The sequence below is a fragment of the Nyctereutes procyonoides genome, unplaced genomic scaffold (genome assembly GCF_905146905.1).
Source record: "Nyctereutes procyonoides isolate TBG_1078 unplaced genomic scaffold, NYPRO_anot_genome, whole genome shotgun sequence".
NCBI lineage: Eukaryota > Metazoa > Chordata > Mammalia > Carnivora > Canidae > Nyctereutes > Nyctereutes procyonoides.
In genome coordinates, this window is record NW_026575049.1 from 19,825,823 (window position 1) to 19,837,861 (window position 12,039).

Here is a 12,039-nt window from a genome sequence, read left to right on the forward strand (position 1 = left end):
TCAAAGGCAGACACTCCACTGCTGAGCCACCCAGGTATCCCTAATCTGAGAAAATTAATACCTACGTGTGGAAAGGGAGACTTGCATGGCCTGAAAATATTAAAACTCTGCCCAGCCTGATGATTCCTAGAACACACCTCATGCTTTTACCCACAAAGCCTGCCATGTGTCACGTCCCCATCAGGGATGCCCTCTCCCGTCCTCCCCTGTCTGTAACCACCTGACAAATGCCTAGAATCTGTCTCGACTCAAGTCACAGTGCCGCCTCCTCTAGGAACTCTTCCTGGGCACATCCTCCTTCCTGTCTCTAACTCCCCACTCTCCCCCTGTCATAGCCCTTACCAAACGAGGCTGTAATTACCCATCTGCATGTCCCTCATCCGGCAGTGGGAACCACTCCACAGGGGTCAGGGTTTGCTCTGGCTCCCACGATAACAAGTAGAAACACCCCAGGCTAGCCCCTGGAAAGAAGGGAAAAAAAAACCCCTTCGTTCCTCATGGCATTTTTCCAATCCTTTCCCAACTGCTGCACAAACCATTCTGTGACAGCCCAAGTGATGGGAAGGATGGAGGAGCAGGGTCATGACACAGCAGCCATTGGCCACCCTCTGCTCGTCCCTTTCTACCTTTTTTTAAATTCTCATTTACTGAATCAATTGGCAAATATCTGATGAAACTCTCCATGTCCTAGGCACTGTCCTAGACACCAAGGATGACAGTAAGTAGGACGTGAATGGTCCCTGTCCTTGTGGGGTTTGACTCTCAGGGGGCAGGTAAACAATTAGGTGAGCAGGAAGTGCTGACCCGGGCAGCTCCCTTGCTCCCCGAGTACAAAACAAAGAAAACCTGGGTAAAGCTTAATTTTTAAAAGTTATGGCTCTCTGCTCCTCCTTGTTCAACAGACAGCCGCATCTTCTGGTGCAGTGCCAGCCGTGTCCCCGAGACACGATGGTGAAGGTCAGAATGAACGGATTTGGCCATTCAGGATTGGGCCCCTGGTCACGAGGACTGCTTTTAACTCTGGCAAAGTGGATATTGTCGCCATCAATGACCCCTTCATTGACCTCAACTTCATGGTGTACATGTTCCAGTATGATTCTACCCACGGCAAATTCCACGGCACGGTCAAGGCTGAGAATGGGAAACTTGCCATCAATGGGAAGTCCATCTCCATCTTTGGGAACGAGATCCCACTAACATCAAATGGGGTGATGCTGGTGCTGAGTATGTTGTGGAATCCACTGGAGTCTTCACCACCATGGAGAAGGCTGGGGCTCACTTGAAGGGCGGGGCCAAGAGGGTCACCATCTCTGCTCCTTCTGCTGATGCCCCCATGTTTGTGATGGGCGTGAACCACAAGAAGTATGACAACTCCCTCAATATCGTCAGCAATGCCTCCTGCACCACCAACTGCTTGGCTCCTCTGGCCAAAGTCATCCATGACCACTTCGGCATCGTGGAGGGCCTCATGACCACCATCCATGCCGTCACTGCCACCCAGAAGACCGTGGACGGCCCCTCTGGGAAGCTGTGGCATGACGGCCAAGGGGCTGCCCAGAACATCATCCCTGCTTCCACCGGCACCGCCAAGGCTGTGGGCAAGGTCATCCCTGAGCTGAACAGGAAGCTCACTGGCATGGCCTTCCGTGTCCCCACACCTAATGTGTTAGTTGTGGATCTGACCTGCCACCTGGAGAAAGCTGCCAAATATGACAACATCAAAAAGGTGGTGAAGCAGGCATCGGAGGGCCCCCTCAAGAGCATCCTGGGCTACACTGAGGACCAGGTTGTCTCCTGCAACTTCAACAGTGACACCCACTCTTCCACCTTCAATGCCGGGGCTGGCATTGCCCTCAATGACCACTTCATCAAGCTCATTTCCTGGTATGACAATGAATTCGGCTACAGCAACTGGGTGGTGGACCTCATGATCCACATGGCCTCCAAGGAGAAAGAGCCTCCTGGACCACCAGTCCCAGCAAGAACAAGAGGAAGAGAGAGGCCCTAAGCTGCTGGGGAGTCCCTGCCCCAAATTAATCCCCCAGCACACTGAGAATCTCCTGACCTCCAATTTACATCCTAGACCCCAAGGAAGGGGAGGGACTTGGGGAGCCCTACCTTGTCAGGTACCATCAATAAAGTATACTGTGCCCAGCCAAAAAGAAAAAAACAAACAACAAAAAAAAAACTACAAATATAGTCAATATTGAAAGAAAAGGACCCAGGAACCTGAAGCCAGTGCATTGCAGGGGTAGCTGAGCAAATGTAAGCCCTAGCAGCTAGAGGCTAGGGCATGTGTGCCCATACAGGGCGGAGGACATGGCCTTGAACTGGGGCAGGACACAGACACTGACACACCTGCAGAGTGTAGGGCCCAAGATGGGCTGATCTACCCTGAGAGGTGGACAGAAATGCCTGCAAAATAGAGAACTGACAAGGGAGGCCACGTCTGCATCCAGCTCCAGTCAGAAACAAAGATCTCATGAACATTAAACACATAAGCCTTGGCCATATACAGATGTGAGGTCTGAACTTACAAGGTCAATGTGGAATAAAGGTCCTTAAATAAAAAAAAAAAAAAAAACATCTCAGACCAATGACAACTAGGGGTCCTGTGGCAGAAGAAAGGAAAGAAAGAAAACAGTTCTGGTGGGGACACACCTACCACCCAGAGTCCATGACACCCCACAGCTAAAAACAAAATAATTCACAGTGAATATAAACTCACAATAAACAATTACAAACCATATGAGTAAATAACTAATCCACCAGAAGTGAGTGTGAACAGATACCACAAAGGCAAAGTTAGCACCTGTTTTATTTTTTTTTTAAGATTTTATTTATTTACTCCTGGGAGACACAGAGAGAAAGGCAGAGACACGGGGAGAGGGAGAAGCAGGGTTCCCGTGGGGACCCCGATGTGGGACTTGATCCTAGGACCCTGGGGTCACGACCTGAGCTGGAGGCAGACATTCAACCACTGAGCCACCCGGGGCCCACCACCTGTGTTAATCAGCTTAGGCTAGGTTGTGTTGTGTAACAAACAATCCCCAAATCCCATGATCTAGAGAAATAACTCTCCTCTCTCACATAATTTCTCAGGAGCAGCAGCTGTGGGGTGGCTTGGCTCTGTTCTGTGTGCCCATTCTAACCTCCAGGCTGTATGAACAGCCTTATTTGAGATGTGTTCTCATGGAAGAGAGGAAACCATTTGATGGTCCCTGTATGCAGCGGTGCCTAAGCTTGCTGCTGAAATGCAGCACTTCTGCTCACATGCGTTTAGCCAAAGTGATTCCTGAGCTGATGTCAGTAGGATGGGAAGCATCACACATCACCTGGCTACAGCAGGGACACATAACCCTCTTACAGAATCCAGAGAATAATTGGAAACAGCATCCCGAGGACATAAAATATCAGAATCTGGTAAAACCATAAAATCATTAGGTTAAAAACAGTTGAGGAGATGAAATACAGCCAGAAACCACAGGGAAAAGAATGAGATTCTAAAAAGAACAACCAGGTTTGAGAAATGCAGCCACACAGAATTTCTCAGAAGGAAAAATAGGATCATTGAATGTGAAAAGTCAATTAATCACTCAAATGGTAGATCGAAGTAGCTGAAAAGAGAATTCTCAGACTGGAAGATCGAAGTGAGGAAATCATCTAGAACAAGCACAAAGAGGCAGGGGGTATGAAAATATGACCGTGGGGCCCTAGGGAACCATGGGACTAATGTGATTCTGACGTGGTGCAGGTCTAATGAACTCCAGATGGCAAGCAGAAGGAGAATAAGGTAGATGATAATGGCTAAGTGATTTCCAGAACTGAAAAGGCCCCAGTCATCAAACTGAAGGGGCTCATCTAGTCGTAAATGGGATAATTAAAACTAAATGCACACCTGGACCTGACATCAGGCAATGTGAACAAAAACAACAAAAAAAGCAAATGAAGCATCGTTAGTGCAACCAAAGACAAAATACAGATTACCAACTGAGTGGGGCAGGGCAGGGGGGCAGGGGGATGGAGGAAGAGGGGAGGAGGAGAGGAAAAGGAGGAGGAATGGGCAGAGAGGAGGGCTGACAGTTTCTCATCCACAGTGACTCTGGGGAAGGTGGCATGTTGTATCTTCAAAATCCTTCAGGTGGGACGCCTGCATGGCTCAGTGGTTGAGTGGCTGCCTTCAGCTCAGGGTGTGATCCTGGGGTCCCGGGATTGAGTCCTGCACTGGGCTCCCTGCGTGGAGCCTGCTTCTCCCTCTGTCTGTGTCTCTGCCTCTCTCTGTCTGTCTCCCATGAATAAATAAATAAAATCTTTTAAAAAACAACCCTGCAGCAGAATGACTTTGAGCCTAGCGTTCTACACCGAACAACACCAGAGAAGACTCTAAATCCCAGAGTTCTGAGACAAGAGGGAGCACACATTATCCCTAGATGGCTCTGCTGGATGGACAAAAGGTAGGCTGCCTCTCAGAGCAGCTTTCACCCAAGCACATTAACAGAAAGCAAAAGAGCTCCCTCCTCGTTGACTGCTGCTGTCACCACCAAAGACAAATGCTGCACAGAGGTCTATCGAGTCAGCAAGTGTGCCATGGCCCGAAGGCTACATTAACCAGGGTAGAGACCTGCAATGGGGGAGGGGAGGGTCCTGACGGAGCAGGTCATCCATCAACTGCGTCTTCAGATCGGAAGAGCCATATAATCAGAAATAAACGTTTGGGCTGAGTATAGATTGAGCTTCTTGGTGTCTATTTACAACATTCGTTGCCTTGCATCTCAAAATGTTTAATGCAAATCTCCACGCCACACCTCCCGGTTCACAGATTTGAAGACAGGAAGCCATCTGTTTTTGCAGAAATCGGGTGCTGGGCAGAGGTGGTGTAGAAAGTGTCTCGATCCTCACCTTGGAGCAAACACCCCAGTTACTAATGATTTGGCGTAACTCTCCTCCTCCTCCTGTTTCTCCCTGGGTTCAGGGTCATTTTCTCAAAAGCTTAAGCAGTGGGATTTGAAAAATGTATAGAAAGCATATTTATAGCACACGTCAATAAGCATGTATCAGGAAATGCTGGTTTATAAGGAAATTAAATGAGATTATTACGGTGAAATTTATCGTTTAATCCGTGAGCATGAGCACCGCGCAGACTTTGAAAGGTTAGACTTTGGAGTAATAAAGAGAGTGCATCCTAATAACAACCGCACAGAGCAATATAACACAGCCGTAAAGAAAGAGGGGACAAACGGGAGAGAAATACTGCCCCTTCTGAGCTACCATCACTCACAGCTCTGCAGAAGCTCAGCAGGCGGGAATGCAGCTCGGTCTCAGGCGTATTAATTAACAACCTGAGAGTTCCTCCCTTATCAGGCAGCAAAGACAAGCCCTGATATAGGTACTGTGTCCGCAGTGCCTTGCTGCGGGGCCGCTGACAATGAGCAACACGTTGTTTCTGCTCTCGGGGAACTTACAGTCTAGTCTAGTCTAGCACAAGGTACCCATGTGGGTCCATGTCAGATGCTCCTTGAACCTACCCACTGGAGGAGGGGGCCAGGGAGGGAGAAGGGAGGCCCAGCCGCCGTGGTGCTCAGTGAGTGCAGGCCATGTGACGTGAAGGCCACAGGAGGTAAAGGCTGCAGGACGTGAAGGCCATGGAACATGGAGGCCACAGGATGTATAGGTCATGGGACATGAAAGCCAAGGGACATGAAGGTCATGGGACATATAGGCTGTGGGACGTGAAGGCCATGGGATGTGAAGGCTATAGGATGTGAAGACCAGGGGACATGAAGGCCATGGGACATATAGGCCGTGGAACGTGAAGGCCACAGGAAGTATAGGCCATGGGATATGAAGGCCTGGGACATGTAGGCCACAGAACGTATAGGCCACGGGACGTGAAGGCTGCGGGACATGAAGGCCACAGGAGGTGAAGGCCACAGCAGGTGAAGGCCACAGGACATGAAGGTCATGGGAGGTGAAGGCCATGGGATGTGAAGGCCACGGGACATGAATGCTGCAGGAGGTATAGGTGGCAGGATGTGAAGGCCACGGAATGTGAGGGCCACAGGAGGTATAAGCAACAGGATGTGAAGGCTGCAGAACACGAAGGCCACAGGACGTGAAGGCCATATGGGACATGTAGGCCGCAGGACGTATAGGCTGCAGGACGTGAAGGCCACAGGACATGAATGCCTTGGGAGGTATAGGCCATAGTACGTGAAGGCTGTGGGAGGTGAAGGCTGCAGGATGTGAAGGCCACAGCAGGTGAAGGACATGGGACATGAAGGCCATGGGAGGTGAAGGCCACGGGAGGTGAAGGCCATGGGACGTGAAGGCCACGGGATGTGAAGGCCACGGGTGGTATAGGCCACAGACGTGAAGGTCACAGATGTGAAGGCCATCGGAGGTGAAGGCCACAGGACGTGAAGGCCACAGAGCACAGACCACAGCCAGGACAAGCCTGGGCTGGCCAAAGCCCACCAGCGAGCCCCCTGTAGAGAACACAGGATCCCAGATTTTCTGCAATTGTTGACAGAGGCGGACAAGGAGGCCAGTGAAGACTCTCCCTCAACACCCATGAAAAAAATTGGAAAGTTCTTGAGTGTCTCAGCAAAGCCCTGATGAACCAGGCCAGGGGAGCTGGGAAATGCTATTGACACAAAACCATGGACATTGCCTTTTAGGGGCAAGTGGAGGGAATTTTAGGAGTAATTCTGATTATGAGCAATTTTCACCTCTTAGGTGACTTCAGAACCAAACTCTTTACAAGATACAACTCCACTGTAAACAGGTAATTATGTCCAAAGTGATGTGTGTAGTGGCAACAGGATGTGGGAGGCACAGAAAGAACTCGAAAGAGGGGTGATTATCTCTATTTGGGGTTTTCAAAAGAGCCTTGGCACAGAGGGTGATGGCTGAATATGGGCTGCTCAGGTCCGGGGCTGGGGGGAGAGCACGCTGCAGGCGGAGGGCAGCCTTCGGAGAGCGCAGGCTGCAAGCAGCACGGGGCGGTCGGGGGCTGCAGGGGGCCTGGTGTGGGTGTTACGCGGGATGCCAGGGATGCCACGAGGGCGGCAAGGAGGGCGGGGACGGAGGCCTCTCAAGCATGCCAGGGGCTGCAGCCGCCTCCGGGAGGCACTCGGAGAGATGAGCGCTCCAGCAGACCAAGGACGGGAGCAGATTTGCAGTTTCCCAAACTCCCTTCTAGCTGCCTGGAAAGAACGTGACGGGAAGGGTAAAACGAGAAGCAGGCAGACACATGGGCATCTCTGCGCCCTAGGGAGACACACCGCAGGCCAAAGCTGTGCGGTTGGAGGGGGTGCCGTGACACACTGGCCACGTAGCACAGCGGTGACAGGGCAGGACAAGGAGAAGGGACCCGGTGCCTGGCTTGCACAACCCATGCACAGGGGATGCTCCTCAGTAAGAGTGAGCACCCTCCCTTCCTCCGCTGTCACGGGGCTAATCAATTAAGGAGACGCAGGGCTTGAACTCACGACCCTGAGATCAGGACCTGAGCTGAGATCAAGAGTCGGAGGCTCAACCAATGGAGCCACCCTGGCGCCCCACAATAGTAATTGATGACATAGCTTGACTTTATTATTCTTTTCAATGGCTCCCTCCCTGGCTCCTCCAGGGCTAGGACAGCAGTGACGTCCCCGTTCTGTGCTTAGCAGCGAGAGGTCAAGGCCTGGAGGCGAGGTAGGCACCCAGCACACATCCGTCAAATGAATGAAGGAGACACAGGTCCCTGGGAGACACTGACGGGTTTGGGATTTGCCGAGGTCAAGTGTCAGGCCTCCCTGCAAGCAGCTGAGATAAAATGACCGTCTGGCCCACCAACCGCCCTGCTCCGTAGCCCACCCGAGCCCACAGAAGGCCACGCAGGCATCAGCAGCCCACCTGGGGAGCAGCGCGGGGAGCAGAGAACGGGAATCGGCGGCAGGCAGGGTGTGCAGGGGCACACGTCACGGTCCACTGGGAAGGGGACAGACCCAGAAGGGTGGCTACTAATGTGGCTAATGGTTTGACTAGGCATCTGAGGACCCCAAGGAACAAGAGGGAAGGCTGGGGACAGAATGTTCAGGGGAAGGTGATGAGAATATGCGGGTCCCAGTGGGCACGGTCTGCAGGGGTGAGCCTGAGAGTCTCCCTCCCCCAGCCACCACCCGCCCTGCTTCCCCAGCGGGTTAGGGGCGCGTGATCTTGGGGGCAAATCTGGCCCCGTGAGGGGCTGAAGGCCATGTCTGCGGAGAGCCCGGATCTCACCGTCAGCAGTGGCCAACTCTAAGGCCCTGACCTGGCACAATCACCCGGGATGCCAGCAACCGTCGGCAGGTGGGGGGTATCGCACCTTCTCAGGGGCGGGGGGCAGCAATCTGCCCTCGGAGAAGTAGACACTAAGTCCAGCTGCGTAAGGGCCTGGCCTGCCTGCATCACCTTCCCAAGAACGTCTGTGCGGCTTTTCCAAATACTTTGTTCATTGTTATGGACTCAGCTCCAACTTTGCTTCTGTCAAGGAACTGCTTTGGGTGGAAGGGGGCAAAAAAAATAAAATAAAATAAAATAATAGGCTGATTCCCATGATCCTTTCTGGTCGTGCACACCATCAACCAAAAGTGCACTGGGTCACAGAAGCGTGGAGCGCCGAGCTGCAGATTCACGGGTGGCTCTGCCCAGAAATAACCCCTAATGAGACCACATGCTTCTCTGCTCGGAACCACGGGCTCCACTAGGGCACAGCAGCAGGCAGCGTGCTGACATGGCCCTGAGGTCTCCAGTCCCTGGTGTAGACAGCCTCCCGAGTGTGGGCAGCACTTAGGGATGTGACGGGATGGCAATCCTGTGAGCACGGCGCGGCACGTGGCGGAAGAGACCCGCACAGGCGACTGCCGTCCCCGATCCGTGGGCTTGCAGTTAAACAAAAGGAAGATCATCCTGGGTGGGCCTGGCTTAATCAGGGGAGTCCTCAAAAGTGACCAGGTCCTTCCTGGGTGGGTCAGAGAGCAAGGAACTGAGGAGGCTGAGAGTTGAGAGCAGCCAGGAAAAAATAATAAATAAATAAATAAATAAATAAATAAATAAATAAAATAAATAAAATAAAATAAAATAAAATAAAATAAAATCAGGGGCCTCAGACCTGCTGTTGCAAAATACTGAATTCTGCAGACAATCACGTGAGCTTGAAAGAGAACCCCAAGTTATGAAGGAATGCGGGCTGGGCAACATCTGGATTCCAGCTTTGTGAGACCCCTGAGCAAAGAGCCCAGCTCAGCCCTGCACAGACTTCTAACCTGCGGACACGGTGCCGTAACAAACGGATGCGGTCTTAAGCCTGCAAGTTTGTGGTCATTTGTCACAGCAGGAGCCAACTCAGGGTCCAGGGGGCGTAAGGGACAGTGACAACACTCACCCATTCTTTTAAATGTGCACTTGCTGGTCTGTGCAGCTCTGGGCTCTCGTGATTCCGACATGTTGGTCCCCACACGAGACCCAGTAAGAGTCCCACTGATGTAAAGGTCGAGGCTGCTGACTGGCTGCTTCGGGCTCCGCGTGTCGTGGGGCAGGCAGAGGTGGGAGGTCATTGTGTCGTCTGGGGAGGTGTATCCTGACCGTGCAGGGAGCGCACCGTGTCACTATACAACAGTGACAGGTAAGAGCACATCGGCAACCACACATCCTCTGTGGGGACCACAGGGGACCCCAGGGTCAGGGACAGAAGCCAGACGGAGGACCCCTCTAGGACCCTCGAGGGCTCACATCGCTGAGGAATAAAGGTGGAGGTCCCCCTACAAGATGAGGAACCTATGTGACTGCACACTGGCTAAGGACACATACAGAACAGGTGATGGAGAAAGGAATTTCCCATCAGCCCCCACTTGGTCCCACCCCTTATCACCTCCTTCACCTGTGCCACCTCACAGACAGTGGGTCAGTGCTGGCTCACAGGCTGCAGATAGCAAGATGGACCATGTCAGGACAGTGACTCCTAGAAGCGACTGCCACACGGATGACAACGTGCCCCTTGCTCCCTTCTGCGGAGGGGAAGGGGCAAGGGCACCGAAGGTGCACAGAGCTGCAGCTGGCGCTGAAGGGGGAAGACCTCGGACCCTGCAGTCCTGCGCTGACCCCTGCCAGCAGGCACAGATCGGAGACTTGAGGACGAGCGGGTTCTCTGTTGCCTACAACGAAGATCCCTGTATAACACGGGGGCTCATCGGACAGCCCCCGGAGGATGTTGCTGCTGAATAAAGTCAAGGTGCAGAGAGGAACAAGCTAGAGCTCTCGAGGCTGTGGGAGCAACTGAATCCCTCAGGGCGAGGGGGCGACGTGCCAGCCGGGAGACGGCCAGGGATGGACCGCGCCTAGCGGGGCCCCCGAACAATCCCACCAACACGTGCTGGTGGGTGCGTGCGGCAGAAGGTTAGGAGCTCAGCCCTCTGCAGGGAAGCGTCCCCGTCTGCTCCTGGCCAGCCTCCCAAGACGGAGAAAAGATTTGGAGCACTTAAGTTAGAAAAAAATCTTGGAGACAGGTTTTGTTCAGAGCAAGACCATTCGTCACATGCTGGATCATTTGGATGAATGCATCATCCAGTTTGTGGTTGCTGAACCTCGCTGTGCAAATCTCATGTTCCCCAAGGACGTTAAAGGCACAGCAGTGCCTTCCTGCCCTTCAAGGGCTCATGCTATTCGAGGAGACAGACGCCAGTGACCCTGCTGCCCCAGCTGGGGCCCCCGTCACAGATGACTCATCCTGCCTGGCCTCCCACACTCCCTGCAAGGCTGCACGGCGTGAGGTCCCTGTCCCCAAGGAGCCACAGCCTGTTGGCTTGGGGGCATGCACAAGTCTCCACGTTCCATGATGAGTCTGAAGGAACAGAGAAAGAGTGGGAGCAGCCAGGAGCTTGGTGGACGGCGATTAAGACCATGTAGAATCTTCCAGGAGGAGTGGGAAGTCAGCAAGCCCTCGGAAGATGGGTGGTAGGAACTGAAACCCAGGCGCGGAACTGCAACCTCCGGGCATGGCCAGGACTGCTGGGAGGCTGCACGCAGTTAAAGCAGCAAGAGCGTGGCAGGGAGGGCGGGGCTTGAACCCTGGCAGAGTTAGCCAGCTCAGGGGAAAACACCAAAATCTATCTTTCAGGGGCTGAGATGTGCTCAACCAGGGACTGGCGAGGCCAAAGAGTCGCCTCTTCCTCTGTGGCAGATCCCAACACCCCAGAGAGAAGCCAGGACCGCACGGACCACATCACAGATGGCGGGCAGGAGGGAGGAGGAAGGTGCTCACCATTTGCCGTGCAGCGCAAGCACTTCCCACCTGCACCTGCCGCCCTGCCTAGGGCAGAGCCCATTCTTCTGCATCTCCCCAACACGCCGCACACTCCGGGAACGTGGTTGAGGCCGCATGGACGCAGCATGACCTGAATTCAAGAGCAGACTCAAGAGGACAAGCACGAAGAGAAGGGGCCTCAAGGAATGAACATCCCCAGGCATCTGCCCACTTGCTAGAACTTTTCAAATGGGACTTACATTGCCTCATAGACAGGGTCATTTAACATACGTATGATTTGTCCCCTTCTATAGATGAGGAAGTGGAGACTGAGAAATTGCTCAAAACCACACAGCTGCCATGTGGCCTCCTCTGGGGCTCAGACCGGTGTCTCCTAACTCTAAGCCAAGGCCAGCTCCCCATGCACTGGGCACTCCAAGCATGGATGCCCACATGCACACCAGGACACACCAAGCTCATGCCCCTACTGCGATGTATCGACATCCTTCCTCAACCCACTCTTGCCTGGCTCTGGTCACATCAGACAATGGCATCAGTGCCACTGCAAACACTGCGGAACCCAGAGAAAAGGGTAAGATCGCTGGGAGACATGCCACAGTCCACTACTGTGGGGTGTGCACCAGGGGAAAGACTTGGAAAATGGCACTGAGAATAAGCAACCAGAGAAGGAGGTGAAGAAGCAAGAGGACATGTGATCACAGAAGCCACATGTGGAGAAAAAAGGGAGCATCCGCAGCACCCACTGCTACCCACCT

At 53.1% G+C, this 12,039-nt stretch overlaps 1 pseudogene; it reads left to right on the forward strand.

The window, feature by feature from the left end:
* Positions 1-948: 948 nt before the first annotated feature.
* On the forward strand, positions 949-1,951 carry LOC129512139 (glyceraldehyde-3-phosphate dehydrogenase-like; annotated as a pseudogene).
* Positions 1,952-12,039: the final 10,088 nt, after the last annotated feature.